At 44.9% G+C, this 17,397-nt stretch overlaps 16 non-coding genes across 16 annotated transcripts; all 16 read left to right on the top strand.

The window, feature by feature from the left end:
* The first annotated feature begins 619 nt into the window (after positions 1 to 619).
* On the top strand, positions 620 to 692 carry trnam-cau. The gene has a single exon. It is a non-coding gene; the product is annotated as a tRNA-Met (tRNA).
* A 111-nt stretch (positions 693 to 803) lies between these two features.
* Positions 804 to 876, top strand: trnar-acg. The gene has a single exon. It is a non-coding gene; the product is annotated as a tRNA-Arg (tRNA).
* Positions 877 to 2,435: 1,559 nt separating this feature from the next.
* On the top strand, positions 2,436 to 2,508 carry trnam-cau. Its single transcript has one exon. It is a non-coding gene; the product is annotated as a tRNA-Met (tRNA).
* Positions 2,509 to 2,619: 111 nt separating this feature from the next.
* Positions 2,620 to 2,692, top strand: trnar-acg. The gene has a single exon. It is a non-coding gene; the product is annotated as a tRNA-Arg (tRNA).
* Positions 2,693 to 4,251: 1,559 nt separating this feature from the next.
* On the top strand, positions 4,252 to 4,324 carry trnam-cau. Its single transcript has one exon. It is a non-coding gene; the product is annotated as a tRNA-Met (tRNA).
* Positions 4,325 to 4,435: 111 nt separating this feature from the next.
* Positions 4,436 to 4,508, top strand: trnar-acg. Its single transcript has one exon. It is a non-coding gene; the product is annotated as a tRNA-Arg (tRNA).
* A 1,560-nt stretch (positions 4,509 to 6,068) lies between these two features.
* On the top strand, positions 6,069 to 6,141 carry trnam-cau. The gene has a single exon. It is a non-coding gene; the product is annotated as a tRNA-Met (tRNA).
* Positions 6,142 to 6,252: 111 nt separating this feature from the next.
* Positions 6,253 to 6,325, top strand: trnar-acg. The gene has a single exon. It is a non-coding gene; the product is annotated as a tRNA-Arg (tRNA).
* A 1,561-nt stretch (positions 6,326 to 7,886) lies between these two features.
* On the top strand, positions 7,887 to 7,959 carry trnam-cau. Its single transcript has one exon. It is a non-coding gene; the product is annotated as a tRNA-Met (tRNA).
* A 110-nt stretch (positions 7,960 to 8,069) lies between these two features.
* trnar-acg lies at positions 8,070 to 8,142 on the top strand. The gene has a single exon. It is a non-coding gene; the product is annotated as a tRNA-Arg (tRNA).
* Positions 8,143 to 9,703: 1,561 nt separating this feature from the next.
* Positions 9,704 to 9,776, top strand: trnam-cau. Its single transcript has one exon. It is a non-coding gene; the product is annotated as a tRNA-Met (tRNA).
* Positions 9,777 to 9,887: 111 nt separating this feature from the next.
* trnar-acg lies at positions 9,888 to 9,960 on the top strand. The gene has a single exon. It is a non-coding gene; the product is annotated as a tRNA-Arg (tRNA).
* A 1,563-nt stretch (positions 9,961 to 11,523) lies between these two features.
* Positions 11,524 to 11,596, top strand: trnam-cau. The gene has a single exon. It is a non-coding gene; the product is annotated as a tRNA-Met (tRNA).
* A 111-nt stretch (positions 11,597 to 11,707) lies between these two features.
* Positions 11,708 to 11,780, top strand: trnar-acg. Its single transcript has one exon. It is a non-coding gene; the product is annotated as a tRNA-Arg (tRNA).
* Positions 11,781 to 13,340: 1,560 nt separating this feature from the next.
* Positions 13,341 to 13,413, top strand: trnam-cau. Its single transcript has one exon. It is a non-coding gene; the product is annotated as a tRNA-Met (tRNA).
* Positions 13,414 to 13,524: 111 nt separating this feature from the next.
* trnar-acg lies at positions 13,525 to 13,597 on the top strand. The gene has a single exon. It is a non-coding gene; the product is annotated as a tRNA-Arg (tRNA).
* Positions 13,598 to 17,397: the final 3,800 nt, after the last annotated feature.

The raw sequence follows: 17,397 nt of genomic DNA, 5'->3' as shown, positions 1-17,397 counted from the left end.
GCTGTATCAAGCTCGGTGTCCGCATATGAACACGTTTAATGTGAAGAGACCTCGTTGCCCTGCCGAGCAGTTCATCAGTGTGACACCACGTAACGCATACGTTGTCGTAAAAAGTTGAGCTCTGTGCGGACATGTCGGCATGGGGTCCGAGCAGAGTAATGCCGGCTCACGCATTTCCTTGCAAACCAGCTATAAGAACTACAATTATACAAACTTCAAATGAAGTATGATACTTACACAAGAAGAGTTTCAGAATTAAAGCAAACCGTGCTGTTAGAAACCCTTTTTCAGGTCCCAAAGCGAAGGAGCATTTAAGGAGCAGCGGAAAATCTGGCTGTTGCGACCTCTTTGTTTTCTTGGAAGCTCAGGGCGACCTTTGACTTGTCTCTCCAATTGTCCTGATTTTCTACAAAGTTGGATCTAAAAATGCGATTAAGAAAAAGAAAAGCTTGAGAAATGTAGATAAAACCTTCTGTTGAAGTCTTGTACTTTGCATTCAGGAAGTGCCAGGCTAGACAATCATTTGACGACGTGAATGCAAACACAGCCATGACAGGAATGATTAGAATCTCTGATTGTAGTCTGCTTGTGGATATGGGTCAGCTTGGTAGACTTTCGTGCCTCGTTGGCGCAGCTGGCAGCGCGTCAGTCTCATAATCTGAAGGTCGTGAGTTCAATCCTCACACGGGGCATTTGTTTTGATCTTCCACGTAAGGTAGTTCTTAAATTCTGCATGATTTCATGCCGCGGTACTACATCAATCACGGTACGACACGATGACAGTGCTTTAAGCGACACGTCAAGGGCTAGTGGCGCAATGGATAACGCGTCTGACTACGGATCAGAAGATTCTAGGTTCAACTCCTGGCTAGCTCGAGCTAATTTTCAAGCCTTATCTCCTTGGGGTAACTCAAGGCAGTGTAGGCAAGGACAACTGCTCTCTTATGTGACACAAGTTTGAGAAAAGTTAATACTCTTGTCGAGGGATTTTGAAAACAATGTCTTAATGCATCTCATAACTAACATCCTCATACAGAAACTTTTTTCAGCATCTACAAGCAACACAAAGATGAGAAGAAGCAGCGAGGCGTTTCATTGGACCTACAAGTGCGCACACTTTGACTAAGTGGAGAAGGACCACACGGTCAGATGTCGAGCTCCGTCACATGTACAGGGTTAAATCCTGCACTCTAAACCCTGTGTGCAAAAGCCTGCATAGCATACAATCCATCGACCTCTGGCTTATGGGCCCAGCGCGCTTCCGCAACGCCACTCTGCTTGCACCCGAACTCAATCAAACAGATCCAGGGTAGAAAACAGAGGACACCAGAGACCTATATAGCTGCTATTTCTGTTCAATTCAATTCAAAAATACTTTATTAAACCAAAAGGGACACGGAATTTGGACACTAACCCGGTGCATTATTAAAAATATCACATTAAAAATTCACCTCCCGGACTGGAGTGTGAAGGCTCCTGTGGTGTATGTTGCGTCTGTGCTTCCCACCACTAGGTGGAGCTTGGCGCCTTGTCTTGTTTTTGTCCTGCTGAGGTCTCAGAGCAGAAGAAGGACTAAAACACAGACTAACGCCATCTTAGTCAAGCATACCTGTTGTCTATGTTTCTTGTGACAAATTCCTACAATTCCCACACTCTTTCGCAGCGGGACAAAGCAGGGGAAGGGATGCTTAAATGTTTAATTAGCTTAGCTATTTGAGCATATAGAGCCATGTCTTTTCCAGCAGGCACCCACCACACATCTGTCAGTGCACATAGAGTGAACCAGCGTGTGCACTAGCTCTTTGCGACCGCCTGCTTGGAGGAGCTGTATCAAGCTCGGTGTCCCATATGAAACAGTTTAATGTGAAGACCTCTTGCCTCCGAGCAGTTCATAGTGTGACACCACGTACGCATACGTGGTCGTAAAAATTGAGCTCTGTGCGGACATGTCGGCATGGGGTCCGAGCAAGTAATGCCGGCTCACGCATTTCCTTGCAAACCAGCTATAAGAACTACAATTATACAAACTTCAAATGAAGTATGATACTTACACAAGAAGAGTTTCAGAATTAAAGCAAACCGTGCTGTTAGAAACCCTTTTTCAGGTCCCAAAGCGAAGGAGCATTTAAAGGAGCAGCGGAAAATCTGGCTGTTGCGAACCTCTTTGTTTTCTTGGAAGCTCAGGGCGACCTTTGACTTGTCTCTCCAATTGTCCTGATTTTCTACAAAGTTGGATCTAAAAATGCGATTAAGAAAAAGAAAAGCTTGAGAAATGTAGATAAAACCTTCTGTTGAAGTCTTGTACTTTGCATTCAGGAAGTGCCAGGCTAGACAATCATTTGACGACGTGAATGCAAACACAGCCATGACAGGAATGATTAGAATCTCTGATTGTAGTCTGCTTGTGGATATGGGTCAGCTTGGTAGACTTTCGTGCCTCGTTGGCGCAGCTGGCAGCGCGTCAGTCTCATAATCTGAAGGTCGTGAGTTCAATCCTCACACGGGGCATTTGTTTTGATCTTCCACGTAAGGTAGTTCTTAAATTCTGCATGATTTCATGCCGCGGTACTACATCAATCACGGTACGACACGATGACAGTGCTTTAAGCGACACGTCAAGGGCTAGTGGCGCAATGGATAACGCGTCTGACTACGGATCAGAAGATTCTAGGTTCAACTCCTGGCTAGCTCGAGCTAATTTTCAAGCCTTATCTCCTTGGGGTAACTCAAGGCAGTGTAGGCAAGGACAACTGCTCTCTTATGTGACACAAGTTTGAGAAAAGTTAATACTCTTGTCGAGGGATTTTTGAAAACAATGTCTTAATGCATCTCATAACTAACATCCTCATACAGAAACTTTTTTCAGCATCTACAAGCAACACAAAGATGAGAAGAAGCAGCGAGGCGTTTCATTGGACCTACAAGTGCGCACACTTTGACTAAGTGGAGAAGGACCACACGGTCAGATGTCGAGCTCCGTCACATGTACAGGGTTAAATCCTGCACTCTAAACCCTGTGTGCAAAAGCCTGCATAGCATACAATCCATCGACCTCTGGCTTATGGGCCCAGCGCGCTTCCGCAACGCCACTCTGCTTGCACCCGAACTCAATCAAACAGATCCAGGGTAGAAAACAGAGGACACCAGAGACCTATATAGCTGCTATTTCTGTTCAATTCAATTCAAAAATACTTTATTAAACCAAAAGGGACACGGAATTTGGACACTAACCCGGTGCATTATTAAAAATATCACATTAAAATTCACCTCCCGGACTGGAGTGTGAAGGCTCCTGTGGTGTATGTTGCGTCTGTGCTTCCCACCACTAGGTGGAGCTTGGCGCCTTGTCTTGTTTTTGTCCTGCTGAGGTCTCAGAGCAGAAGAAGGACTAAAACACAGACTAACGCCATCTTAGTCAAGCATACCTGTTGTCTATGTTTCTTGTGACAAATTCCTACAATTCCCACACTCTTTCGCAGCGGGACAAAGCAGGGGAAGGGATGCTTAAATGTTTAATTAGCTTAGCTATTTGAGCATATAGAGCCATGTCTTTTCCAGCAGGCACCCACCACACATCTGTCAGTGCACATAGAGTGAACCAGCGTGTGCACTAGCTCTTTGCGACCGCCTGCTTGGAGGAGCTGTATCAAGCTCGGTGTCCCATATGAAACAGTTTAATGTGAAGACCTCTTGCCTCCGAGCAGTTCATAGTGTGACACCACGTACGCATACGTGGTCGTAAAAATTGAGCTCTGTGCGGACATGTCGGCATGGGGTCCGAGCAAGTAATGCCGGCTCACGCATTTCCTTGCAAACCAGCTATAAGAACTACAATTATACAAACTTCAAATGAAGTATGATACTTACACAAGAAGAGTTTCAGAATTAAAGCAAACCGTGCTGTTAGAAACCCTTTTTCAGGTCCCAAAGCGAAGGAGCATTTAAAGGAGCAGCGGAAAATCTGGCTGTTGCGAACCTCTTTGTTTTCTTGGAAGCTCAGGGCGACCTTTGACTTGTCTCTCCAATTGTCCTGATTTTCTACAAAGTTGGATCTAAAAATGCGATTAAGAAAAAGAAAAGCTTGAGAAATGTAGATAAAACCTTCTGTTGAAGTCTTGTACTTTGCATTCAGGAAGTGCCAGGCTAGACAATCATTTGACGACGTGAATGCAAACACAGCCATGACAGGAATGATTAGAATCTCTGATTGTAGTCTGCTTGTGGATATGGGTCAGCTTGGTAGACTTTCGTGCCTCGTTGGCGCAGCTGGCAGCGCGTCAGTCTCATAATCTGAAGGTCGTGAGTTCAATCCTCACACGGGGCATTTGTTTTGATCTTCCACGTAAGGTAGTTCTTAAATTCTGCATGATTTCATGCCGCGGTACTACATCAATCACGGTACGACACGATGACAGTGCTTTAAGCGACACGTCAAGGGCTAGTGGCGCAATGGATAACGCGTCTGACTACGGATCAGAAGATTCTAGGTTCAACTCCTGGCTAGCTCGAGCTAATTTTCAAGCCTTATCTCCTTGGGGTAACTCAAGGCAGTGTAGGCAAGGACAACTGCTCTCTTATGTGACACAAGTTTGAGAAAAGTTAATACTCTTGTCGAGGGATTTTTGAAAACAATGTCTTAATGCATCTCATAACTAACATCCTCATACAGAAACTTTTTTCAGCATCTACAAGCAACACAAAGATGAGAAGAAGCAGCGAGGCGTTTCATTGGACCTACAAGTGCGCACACTTTGACTAAGTGGAGAAGGACCACACGGTCAGATGTCGAGCTCCGTCACATGTACAGGGTTAAATCCTGCACTCTAAACCCTGTGTGCAAAAGCCTGCATAGCATACAATCCATCGACCTCTGGCTTATGGGCCCAGCGCGCTTCCGCAACGCCACTCTGCTTGCACCCGAACTCAATCAAACAGATCCAGGGTAGAAAACAGAGGACACCAGAGACCTATATAGCTGCTATTTCTGTTCAATTCAATTCAAAAATACTTTATTAAACCAAAAGGGACACGGAATTTGGACACTAACCCGGTGCATTATTAAAAATATCACATTAAAAATTCACCTCCCGGACTGGAGTGTGAAGGCTCCTGTGGTGTATGTTGCGTCTGTGCTTCCCACCACTAGGTGGAGCTTGGCGCCTTGTCTTGTTTTTGTCCTGCTGAGGTCTCAGAGCAGAAGAAGGACTAAAACACAGACTAACGCCATCTTAGTCAAGCATACCTGTTGTCTATGTTTCTTGTGACAAATTCCTACAATTCCCACACTCTTTCGCAGCGGGACAAAGCAGGGGAAGGGATGCTTAAATGTTTAATTAGCTTAGCTATTTGAGCATATAGAGCCATGTCTTTTCCAGCAGGCACCCACCACACATCTGTCAGTGCACATAGAGTGAACCAGCGTGTGCACTAGCTCTTTGCGACCGCCTGCTTGGAGGAGCTGTATCAAGCTCGGTGTCCCATATGAAACAGTTTAATGTGAAGACCTCTTGCCTCCGAGCAGTTCATAGTGTGACACCACGTACGCATACGTGGTCGTAAAAATTGAGCTCTGTGCGGACATGTCGGCATGGGGTCCGAGCAAGTAATGCCGGCTCACGCATTTCCTTGCAAACCAGCTATAAGAACTACAATTATACAAACTTCAAATGAAGTATGATACTTACACAAGAAGAGTTTCAGAATTAAAGCAAACCGTGCTGTTAGAAACCCTTTTTCAGGTCCCAAAGCGAAGGAGCATTTAAAGGAGCAGCGGAAAATCTGGCTGTTGCGAACCTCTTTGTTTTCTTGGAAGCTCAGGGCGACCTTTGACTTGTCTCTCCAATTGTCCTGATTTTCTACAAAGTTGGATCTAAAAATGCGATTAAGAAAAAGAAAAGCTTGAGAAATGTAGATAAAACCTTCTGTTGAAGTCTTGTACTTTGCATTCAGGAAGTGCCAGGCTAGACAATCATTTGACGACGTGAATGCAAACACAGCCATGACAGGAATGATTAGAATCTCTGATTGTAGTCTGCTTGTGGATATGGGTCAGCTTGGTAGACTTTCGTGCCTCGTTGGCGCAGCTGGCAGCGCGTCAGTCTCATAATCTGAAGGTCGTGAGTTCAATCCTCACACGGGGCATTTGTTTTGATCTTCCACGTAAGGTAGTTCTTAAATTCTGCATGATTTCATGCCGCGGTACTACATCAATCACGGTACGACACGATGACAGTGCTTTAAGCGACACGTCAAGGGCTAGTGGCGCAATGGATAACGCGTCTGACTACGGATCAGAAGATTCTAGGTTCAACTCCTGGCTAGCTCGAGCTAATTTTCAAGCCTTATCTCCTTGGGGTAACTCAAGGCAGTGTAGGCAAGGACAACTGCTCTCTTATGTGACACAAGTTTGAGAAAAGTTAATACTCTTGTCGAGGGATTTTTGAAAACAATGTCTTAATGCATCTCATAACTAACATCCTCATACAGAAACTTTTTTCAGCATCTACAAGCAACACAAAGATGAGAAGAAGCAGCGAGGCGTTTCATTGGACCTACAAGTGCGCACACTTTGACTAAGTGGAGAAGGACCACACGGTCAGATGTCGAGCTCCGTCACATGTACAGGGTTAAATCCTGCACTCTAAACCCTGTGTGCAAAAGCCTGCATAGCATACAATCCATCGACCTCTGGCTTATGGGCCCAGCGCGCTTCCGCAACGCCACTCTGCTTGCACCCGAACTCAATCAAACAGATCCAGGGTAGAAAACAGAGGACACCAGAGACCTATATAGCTGCTATTTCTGTTCAATTCAATTCAAAAATACTTTATTAAACCAAAAGGGACACGGAATTTGGACACTAACCCGGTGCATTATTAAAAATATCACATTAAAAATTCACCTCCCGGACTGGAGTGTGAAGGCTCCTGTGGTGTATGTTGCGTCTGTGCTTCCCACCACTAGGTGGAGCTTGGCGCCTTGTCTTGTTTTTGTCCTGCTGAGGTCTCAGAGCAGAAGAAGGACTAAAACACAGACTAACGCCATCTTAGTCAAGCATACCTGTTGTCTATGTTTCTTGTGACAAATTCCTACAATTCCCACACTCTTTCGCAGCGGGACAAAGCAGGGGAAGGGATGCTTAAATGTTTAATTAGCTTAGCTATTTGAGCATATAGAGCCATGTCTTTTCCAGCAGGCACCCACCACACATCTGTCAGTGCACATAGAGTGAACCAGCGTGTGCACTAGCTCTTTGCGACCGCCTGCTTGGAGGAGCTGTATCAAGCTCGGTGTCCCATATGAAACAGTTTAATGTGAAGACCTCTTGCCTCCGAGCAGTTCATAGTGTGACACCACGTACGCATACGTGGTCGTAAAAATTGAGCTCTGTGCGGACATGTCGGCATGGGGTCCGAGCAAGTAATGCCGGCTCACGCATTTCCTTGCAAACCAGCTATAAGAACTACAATTATACAAACTTCAAATGAAGTATGATACTTACACAAGAAGAGTTTCAGAATTAAAGCAAACCGTGCTGTTAGAAACCCTTTTTCAGGTCCCAAAGCGAAGGAGCATTTAAAGGAGCAGCGGAAAATCTGGCTGTTGCGAACCTCTTTGTTTTCCTTGGAAGCTCAGGGCGACCTTTGACTTGTCTCTCCAATTGTCCTGATTTTCTACAAAGTTGGATCTAAAAATGCGATTAAGAAAAAGAAAAGCTTGAGAAATGTAGATAAAACCTTCTGTTGAAGTCTTGTACTTTGCATTCAGGAAGTGCCAGGCTAGACAATCATTTGACGACGTGAATGCAAACACAGCCATGACAGGAATGATTAGAATCTCTGATTGTAGTCTGCTTGTGGATATGGGTCAGCTTGGTAGACTTTCGTGCCTCGTTGGCGCAGCTGGCAGCGCGTCAGTCTCATAATCTGAAGGTCGTGAGTTCAATCCTCACACGGGGCATTTGTTTTGATCTTCCACGTAAGGTAGTTCTTAATTCTGCATGATTTCATGCCGCGGTACTACATCAATCACGGTACGACACGATGACAGTGCTTTAAGCGACACGTCAAGGGCTAGTGGCGCAATGGATAACGCGTCTGACTACGGATCAGAAGATTCTAGGTTCAACTCCTGGCTAGCTCGAGCTAATTTTCAAGCCTTATCTCCTTGGGGTAACTCAAGGCAGTGTAGGCAAGGACAACTGCTCTCTTATGTGACACAAGTTTGAGAAAAGTTAATACTCTTGTCGAGGGATTTTTGAAAACAATGTCTTAATGCATCTCATAACTAACATCCTCATACAGAAACTTTTTTCAGCATCTACAAGCAACACAAAGATGAGAAGAAGCAGCGAGGCGTTTCATTGGACCTACAAGTGCGCACACTTTGACTAAGTGGAGAAGGACCACACGGTCAGATGTCGAGCTCCGTCACATGTACAGGGTTAAATCCTGCACTCTAAACCCTGTGTGCAAAAGCCTGCATAGCATACAATCCATCGACCTCTGGCTTATGGGCCCTAGCGCGCTTCCGCAACGCCACTCTGCTTGCACCCGAACTCAATCAAACAGATCCAGGGTAGAAAACAGAGGACACCAGAGACCTATATAGCTGCTATTTCTGTTCAATTCAATTCAAAAATACTTTATTAAACCAAAAGGGACACGGAATTTGGACACTAACCCGGTGCATTATTAAAAATATCACATTAAAAATTCACCTCCCGGACTGGAGTGTGAAGGCTCCTGTGGTGTATGTTGCGTCTGTGCTTCCCACCACTAGGTGGAGCTTGGCGCCTTGTCTTGTTTTTGTCCTGCTGAGGTCTCAGAGCAGAAGAAGGACTAAAACACAGACTAACGCCATCTTAGTCAAGCATACCTGTTGTCTATGTTTCTTGTGACAAATTCCTACAATTCCCACACTCTTTCGCAGCGGGACAAAGCAGGGGAAGGGATGCTTAAATGTTTAATTAGCTTAGCTATTTGAGCATATAGAGCCATGTCTTTTCCAGCAGGCACCCACCACACATCTGTCAGTGCACATAGAGTGAACCAGCGTGTGCACTAGCTCTTTGCGACCGCCTGCTTGGAGGAGCTGTATCAAGCTCGGTGTCCCATATGAAACAGTTTAATGTGAAGACCTCTTGCCTCCGAGCAGTTCATAGTGTGACACCACGTACGCATACGTGGTCGTAAAAATTGAGCTCTGTGCGGACATGTCGGCATGGGGTCCGAGCAAGTAATGCCGGCTCACGCATTTCCTTGCAAACCAGCTATAAGAACTACAATTATACAAACTTCAAATGAAGTATGATACTTACACAAGAAGAGTTTCAGAATTAAAGCAAACCGTGCTGTTAGAAACCCTTTTTCAGGTCCCAAAGCGAAGGAGCATTTAAAGGAGCAGCGGAAAATCTGGCTGTTGCGAACCTCTTTGTTTTCCTGGAAGCTCAGGGCGACCTTTGACTTGTCTCTCCAATTGTCCTGATTTTCTACAAAGTTGGATCTAAAAATGTGATTAAGAAAAAGAAAAGCTTGAGAAATGTAGATAAAACCTTCTGTTGAAGTCTTGTACTTTGCATTCAGGAAGTGCCAGGCTAGACAATCATTTGACGACGTGAATGCAAACACAGCCATGACAGGAATGATTAGAATCTCTGATTGTAGTCTGCTTGTGGATATGGGTCAGCTTGGTAGACTTTCGTGCCTCGTTGGCGCAGCTGGCAGCGCGTCAGTCTCATAATCTGAAGGTCGTGAGTTCAATCCTCACACGGGGCATTTGTTTTGATCTTCCACGTAAGGTAGTTCTTAAATTCTGCATGATTTCATGCCGCGGTACTACATCAATCACGGTACGACACGATGACAGTGCTTTAAGCGACACGTCAAGGGCTAGTGGCGCAATGGATAACGCGTCTGACTACGGATCAGAAGATTCTAGGTTCAACTCCTGGCTAGCTCGAGCTAATTTTCAAGCCTTATCTCCTTGGGGTAACTCAAGGCAGTGTAGGCAAGGACAACTGCTCTCTTATGTGACACAAGTTTGAGAAAAGTTAATACTCTTGTCGAGGGATTTTTGAAAACAATGTCTTAATGCATCTCATAACTAACATCCTCATACAGAAACTTTTTTCAGCAGTCTACAAGCAACACAAAGATGAGAAGAAGCAGCGAGGCGTTTCATTGGACCTACAAGTGCGCACACTTTGACTAAGTGGAGAAGGACCACACGGTCAGATGTCGAGCTCCGTCACATGTACAGGGTTAAATCCTGCACTCTAAACCCTGTGTGCAAAAGCCTGCATAGCATACAATCCATCGACCTCTGGACTTATGGGCCTAGCGCGCTTCCGCAACGCCACTCTGCTTGCACCCGAACTCAATCAAACAGATCCAGGGTAGAAAACAGAGGACACCAGAGACCTATATAGCTGCTATTTCTGTTCAATTCAATTCAAAAATACTTTATTAAGCCAAAAGGGACACGGAATTTGGACACTAACCCGGTGCATTATTAAAAATATCACATTAAAAATTCACCTCCCGGACTGGAGTGTGAAGGCTCCTGTGGTGTATGTTGCGTCTGTGCTTCCCACCACTAGGTGGAGCTTGGCGCCTTGTCTTGTTTTTGTCCTGCTGAGGTCTCAGAGCAGAAGAAGGACTAAAACACAGACTAACGCCATCTTAGTCAAGCATACCTGTTGTCTATGTTTCTTGTGACAAATTCCTACAATTCCCACACTCTTTCGCAGCGGGACAAAGCAGGGGAAGGGATGCTTAAATGTTTAATTAGCTTAGCTATTTGAGCATATAGAGCCATGTCTTTTCCAGCAGGCACCCACCACACATCTGTCAGTGCACATAGAGTGAACCAGCCGTGTGCACTAGCTCTTTGCGACCGCCTGCTTGGAGGAGCTGTATCAAGCTCGGTGTCCCATATGAAACAGTTTAATGTGAAGACCTCTTGCCTCCGAGCAGTTCATAGTGTGACACCACGTACGCATACGTGGTCGTAAAAATTGAGCTCTGTGCGGACATGTCGGCATGGGGTCCGAGCAAGTAATGCCGGCTCACGCATTTCCTTGCAAACCAGCTATAAGAACTACAATTATACAAACTTCAAATGAAGTATGATACTTACACAAGAAGAGTTTCAGAATTAAAGCAAACTGTGCTGTTAGAAACCCTTTTTCAGGTCCCAAAGCGAAGGAGCATTTAAAGGAGCAGCGGAAAATCTGGCTGTTGCGAACCTCTTTGTTTTCTTGGAAGCTCAGGGCGACCTTTGACTTGTCTCTCCAATTGTCCTGATTTTCCACAAAGTTGGATGTAAAAATGTGACTAAGAAAAAGAAAAGCTTGAGAAATGTAGATAAAACCTTCTGTTGAAGTCTTGTACTTTGCATTCAGGAAGTGCCAGGCTAGACAATCATTTGACGACGTGAATGCAAACACAGCCATGACAGGAATGATTAGAATCTCTGATTGTAGTCTGCTTGTGGATATGGGTCAGCTTGGTAGACTTTCGTGCCTCGTTGGCGCAGCTGCCAGCGCGTCAGTCTCATAATCTGAAGGTCGTGAGTTCAATCCTCACACGGGGCATTTGTTTTGATCTTCCACGTAAGGTAGTTCTTAAATTCTGCATGATTTCATGCCGCGGTACTACATCAATCACGGTACGACACGATGACAGTGCTTTAAGCGACACGTCAAGGGCTAGTGGCGCAATGGATAACGCGTCTGACTACGGATCAGAAGATTCTAGGTTCAACTCCTGGCTAGCTCGAGCTAATTTTCAAGCCTTATCTCCTTGGGGTAACTCAAGGCAGTGTAGGCAAGGACAACTGCTCTCTTATGTGACACAAGTTTGAGAAAAGTTAATACTCTTGTCGAGGGATTTTTGAAAACAATGTCTTAATGCATCTCATAACTAACATCCTCATACAGAAACTTTTTTCAGCGTCTACAAGCAACACAAAGATGAGAAGAAGCAGCGAGGCGTTTCATTGGACCTACAAGTGCGCACACTTTGACTAAGTGGAGAAGGACCACACGGTCAGATGTCGAGCTCCGTCACATGTACAGGGTTAAATCCTGCACTCTAAACCCTGTGTGCAAAAGCCTGCATAGCATACAATCCATCGACCTCTGACTTATGGGCCTAGCGCGCTTCCGTAACACCACTCTGCTTGCGCCCAAACTCAATCAAACAGATCCAGGGTAGAAAACAGAGGACACCAGAGACATATATAGCTGCTATTTCTGTTCAATTCAATTCAAAAATACTTTATTAAGCCAAAAGGGACACTGAATTTGGACACTAACCCGGTGCATTATTAAAAATATCACATTAAAATCTCCCCTCCCGGACTGGAGTGTGAAGGCTCCTGTGGTGTATGTTGCGTCTGTGCTTCCCACCACTAGGTGGAGCTTGGCGCCTTGTCTTGTTTTTGTCCTGCTGAGGTCTCAGAGCAGAAGAAGGACTAAAACACAGACTAACGCCATCTTAGTCAAGCATACCTGTTGTCTACGTTTCTTGTGACAAATTCCTACAATTCCCACACTTTTTCGCAGCGGGACGAAGCAGGGGAAGGGATGCTTTAATGTTTAATTAGCTTAGCTATTTGAGCATATAGAGCCATGTCTTTTCCAGCAGGCACCCACCACGCATCTGTCAGTGCACATAGAGTGAACCACCGTGTGCACTAGCTCTTTGCGACCGCCTGCTTGGAGGAGCTGTATCAAGCTCGGTGTCCCATATGAAACAGTTTAATGTGAAGACCTCTTGCCTCCGAGCAGTTCATAGTGTGACACCACGTACGCATACGCGGTCGTAAAAATTGAGCTCTGTGCGGACCTGTCGGCATGGGGTCCGAGCAAGTAATGCCGGCTCACGCATTTCCTTGCAAACCAGCTATAAGAACTACAATTATACAAACTTCAAATGAAGTATGATACTTACACAAGAAGAGTTTCAGAATTAAAGCAAACCGTGCTGGTAGAAACCCTTTTTCAGGTCCCAAAGCGAAGGAGCATTTAAAGGAGCAGCGAAAAATCCGGCTGTTGCGAACCTCTTTGTTTTCCTGGAAGCTCAGGGCGACCTTTGACTTGTCTCTCCAATTGTCCTGATTTTCCACAAAGTTGGATGAAAAAATGTGATTAAGAAAAAGAAAAGCTTGAGAAATGTAGATAAAACCTTCTGTTGAAGTCTTGTACTTTGCATTCAGGAAGTGCCAGGCTAGACGATCATTTGACGACGTGAATGCAAACACAGCCATGACAGGAATGATTAGAATCTCTGATTGCAGTCTGCTTGTGGATATGGGTCAGCTTGGTAGACTTTGGTGCCTCGTTGGCGCAGCTGGCAGCGCGTCAGTCTCATAATCTGAAGGTCGTGAGTTCAAACCTCACACGGGGCATTTGTTTTGATCTTCCACGTAAGGTAGCTCTTTAATTCTGCATGATTTCATGCCGCGGTACTACATCAATCACGGTACGACACGATGACAGTGCATTAAGCGACACGTGAAGGGCTAGTGGCGCAATGGATAACGCGTCTGACTACGGATCAGAAGATTCTAGGTTCAACTCCTGGCTAGCTCGAGCTAATTTTCAAGCCATATCTCCTTGGGGTAACTCAAGGCAGTGTAGGCAAGGACAACTGCTCTCTTACGTGACACAAGTTTGAGAAAAGTTACTACTCTTGTCGAGGGATTTTTGAAAACAATGTCCAAATGCATCTCATAACTAACATCCTCATACAGAAACTTTTTTCAGCGTCTACAAGCAACACAAAGATGAGAAGAAGCAGTGAGGCGTTTCATTGGACCTACAAGTGCGCACACTTTGACTAAGTGGAGAAGGACCACACGGTCAGATGTTGAGCTCCGTCACATGTACAGGGTTAAATCCTGCACTTTTATTGTGATTCCTGAGGGAAGTATTTCAAATAATGTGGACACTACAATGTGAAAGTAGGAGTGTAAAGGAAGAGCAAGAGAAAAAAAGGAAAAAGAGTTGAAAGAGATAAAAGGGAAAGAATAAAACGTCTTCAGTCTGCTTCATCACCCGGAGAGAGAGATGCAAAAAGAACAGCACAACCAACGGACATAGTATAACAGATACAATAAATTATCACATTGATACCATTGCTAAATCATATTTATTATTTAAACTGACATGTATAATGTGATAGCTGAGAAAAGAAACAAATAAATTATGGGCTTTCTATATAGAAGTGAACACTTAGTACCTGGAACCCAGCACCTGTGGGTGTTTGTGAGAGTGCACTCGTGTATGTGAAATTTATCCAGAGGAAAAATGCTCAATAGTGGTTGTGAAGAACCAAAGGCCCGCCTCCCCGAGCACTGAGGCAGGCGCCGGGGGACCCATAACCCCAGACTCCCAAAGGGGCTCCCAAAGCAGGGCGCCCAATAATATAAATATAAATACAGATTGTGGAAGAACCACCGTGCTGGTTCTATTGGACCTCAGTGCAGCATTTGATACTGTTGATCACTCCATTCTGTTAGACCGTCTGGAAAACTGGGTCGGCTTCTCTGGTACAGCTCTTAACTGGTTTAAATCCTACTTAAAGGACAGGGAATTTTTTGTATCAGTAGGTAATTTTACATCAGAGATGACAAAAATCACATATGGGGTTGCCCAAGGGTCCATCCTGGGTCCCCTCCTTTTCAATATCTACATGCTCCCTCTTGCTCAGATAATAAAAAACAACATCAGCTACCATAACTATGCAGACGACACACAGCTCTACATCACCATGTCACCAGGTGACTATGGACCAGTTCAAGCACTGAGTAAATGCCTAGAAGAAATCAATACGTGGATGTGCCAAAATTTTCTTCAGTTGAATAAAAACAAAACAGAAGTAATAACGTTTGGACCAATAGAGGAGAGATCAAAAGTTAGCACACAGTTTCAGCTGCTTCAGCTAAAAATCAGGCCCGAAATCTGGGAGTAGTGATGGACTCAGACCTGAACCTCCAAAAGCATCTAAAGACAATTACAAGGTCGGCTTTCTACCACCTGAAGAACATTTCTAGGATTAAAGGACTGATGTCTCAGCAGGATCTGGAAAAACTAATCCATGCGTTTATTTTTAGTCAAATAGATTACTGCAACAGTGTTTTCACAGGTCTGCCTAAAAAGTGGATCAGACAGCTGCAGCTGATCCAGAACGCTGCTGCCCGCGTCCTCACTAAGACTAAGAAAGTAGAGCGCATCACCCCAGTTCTAAAGTTCTTACACTGGCTCCCTGTATCTCAGAGAATAGACTTTAAAATACATCTGTTAGCCTATAAATCCCTAAATGGCTTAGCACCTAAATACATCACAGACTTGTTATCGGTGTATCAACCCTCCAGACCACTCAGGTCTTCTGGCTCCAGCCTACTCTGCATACCTAGAACCAGAACTAAACAAGGAGAAGCAGCATTTAGTTCCTATGCTCCACTTATCTGGAACAAACTTCCAGAAAATTGTAAAGGTGCGGAAAGCCTGAGTTCCTCTTAAATCAACTTTAAAAACACATTTGTTTAGGATTGCCTTCAACTGTTCTAGTTAACTGAATCCCCACTTTTTTGTTCTAATTTCTATCTACATTTTATTCGTACTTGCTTTTATTCTGTTTTAATTTGCTATATTTTAATCATGTAAAGCACTTTGCATTGTCCCTGTACTGAATTGTGCTATATAAATAAATTTGCCTTGCCTTGCCTTGCCTTGCCCAAGAGGGGCCAACACAGGAAATCTGCGCCCCCCCACCCCCCCCACCAAGGTATGAGGAGAGACGAGCCCGAGGAAATCCCCCAGCCACGGCAATGCCGAAACCCCCAGTAACCGCGGGGTCGAGCCCGTGGGCTCCGCCAGCAGCCAGCTATGCTGAAGTGGCACCGGCCATGGGCCCCAGGGCCCTGAGGCCCCATGAGCAGCCGCCAAGAATGAGCCAGCACCCACCCGGGAATCCGTTCCGAACCCGAGGGCCGCCAATGCACCAGCGGGCCAAGGCGCCAGCCAGCGGAGGGGGGCAGGACGGGGGGGATGGGCCTCGCACCTAGCGGAGACTTGAGATGTTCTTGGGAGAGGGAGCAGTTTGGACCCGAACCTGGCAAACAAAAAAAAATAAAGTAAAAAACTAATTCACACCTTCCCACCCTAGTGCCCCACTCACCACACACAGACTTGGAAAAAAAAAGGGTGACGGCGTACACCAGCATATCCAACAATCCCAAGTGGTGGTGAGGGGGGGGGGGGACCACAATCCGACTACTCGTTCCAACATGACCCGTATGGACCACCCAACCAGAACCCCCCTCCCCCACTAAATACTTAATAAGCCCACTCCCTCCCCCTAGCCCACTCCCTCCGTGATTTTTCACCTCACAACACACGAATCTGGAACAACAGATGCATACTAATAAAAAGAAAGTCTGTATTTCTGAAAGAAATACAGGATCAGTGGAAATATATATGATTTTCTAGATTTCAGAAATAAATACAATTGAAATTGTTCTCAAAAGGACTATACTGACATTGTTAATGCTATTCCACAAGCTCTGACTGCTTCTATAAAAGGTTATTTATGTATTAACTGTATATCGTCTATATTATATATTCGTGATTGTATTTTTCAGATGTGAAATGTAGTGCAAATTGTTTCCTAAGATCTATACTAAGTAACAAAAGTTACACAGTTTACATTTCTTTCCTTGTATTCTCTTTTCTTTTCTCATCACAAATAATTGTGTTTGCCACTGCCACACCCAAATTTCCCCCATCGAGGGACATTAAAGGAATTCTTATCTTACTCCAAGATTTAAGGCTTCCCATAGTGTGCTAAATGGTAAATGGCTTGTAATTGTATAACGTTTTACGAAGTCCGATGACATTACGTCAGTCGTTCACGCGCATCATGCACACCTTCATGGTAGCACAGCTGTTGGCTATGCTACTAACCACTGCTGTCCTGGGGCAGACTCACAGAAACGAGGACTACCACTAAGCTACCAGGGGAAGGGAGAAGGAAGGGTGTTTTCTTGACGATGTGCCATAATTGGAGAATGTAAATTGCGTAGAAAGACAACCTACGTAGAAAGTAGGGATGGGTACTGGATTTGGTACTGACCAAATCCCATTAGTACTACTGGGTACAGATTCACATAAAATCAAACAGTACCATGTGTCTGTACCTAAACGCTTCACTGGGACACTGAGAGATCTGAAGTGTGGGATATTTTCCATGCCGAAACATGAACACAGCACTGCACGCACAAGAGCGTGCAATGAAGTCAGCAGCCGCTGGTCCAGTAAGCAAAGCAAGCATGTCTGATAAAAAGCGGTCGGAAGTATGGCGCCATTTTCCAAAACGTTTGCCGACTTTT

This window comes from Fundulus heteroclitus, unplaced genomic scaffold (assembly GCF_011125445.2).
Source record: "Fundulus heteroclitus isolate FHET01 unplaced genomic scaffold, MU-UCD_Fhet_4.1 scaffold_52, whole genome shotgun sequence".
NCBI lineage: Eukaryota > Metazoa > Chordata > Actinopteri > Cyprinodontiformes > Fundulidae > Fundulus > Fundulus heteroclitus.
The sequence above is the reverse complement of the archived record's forward strand: the minus strand, read 5'-3'. Positions and strand labels throughout refer to the sequence as shown.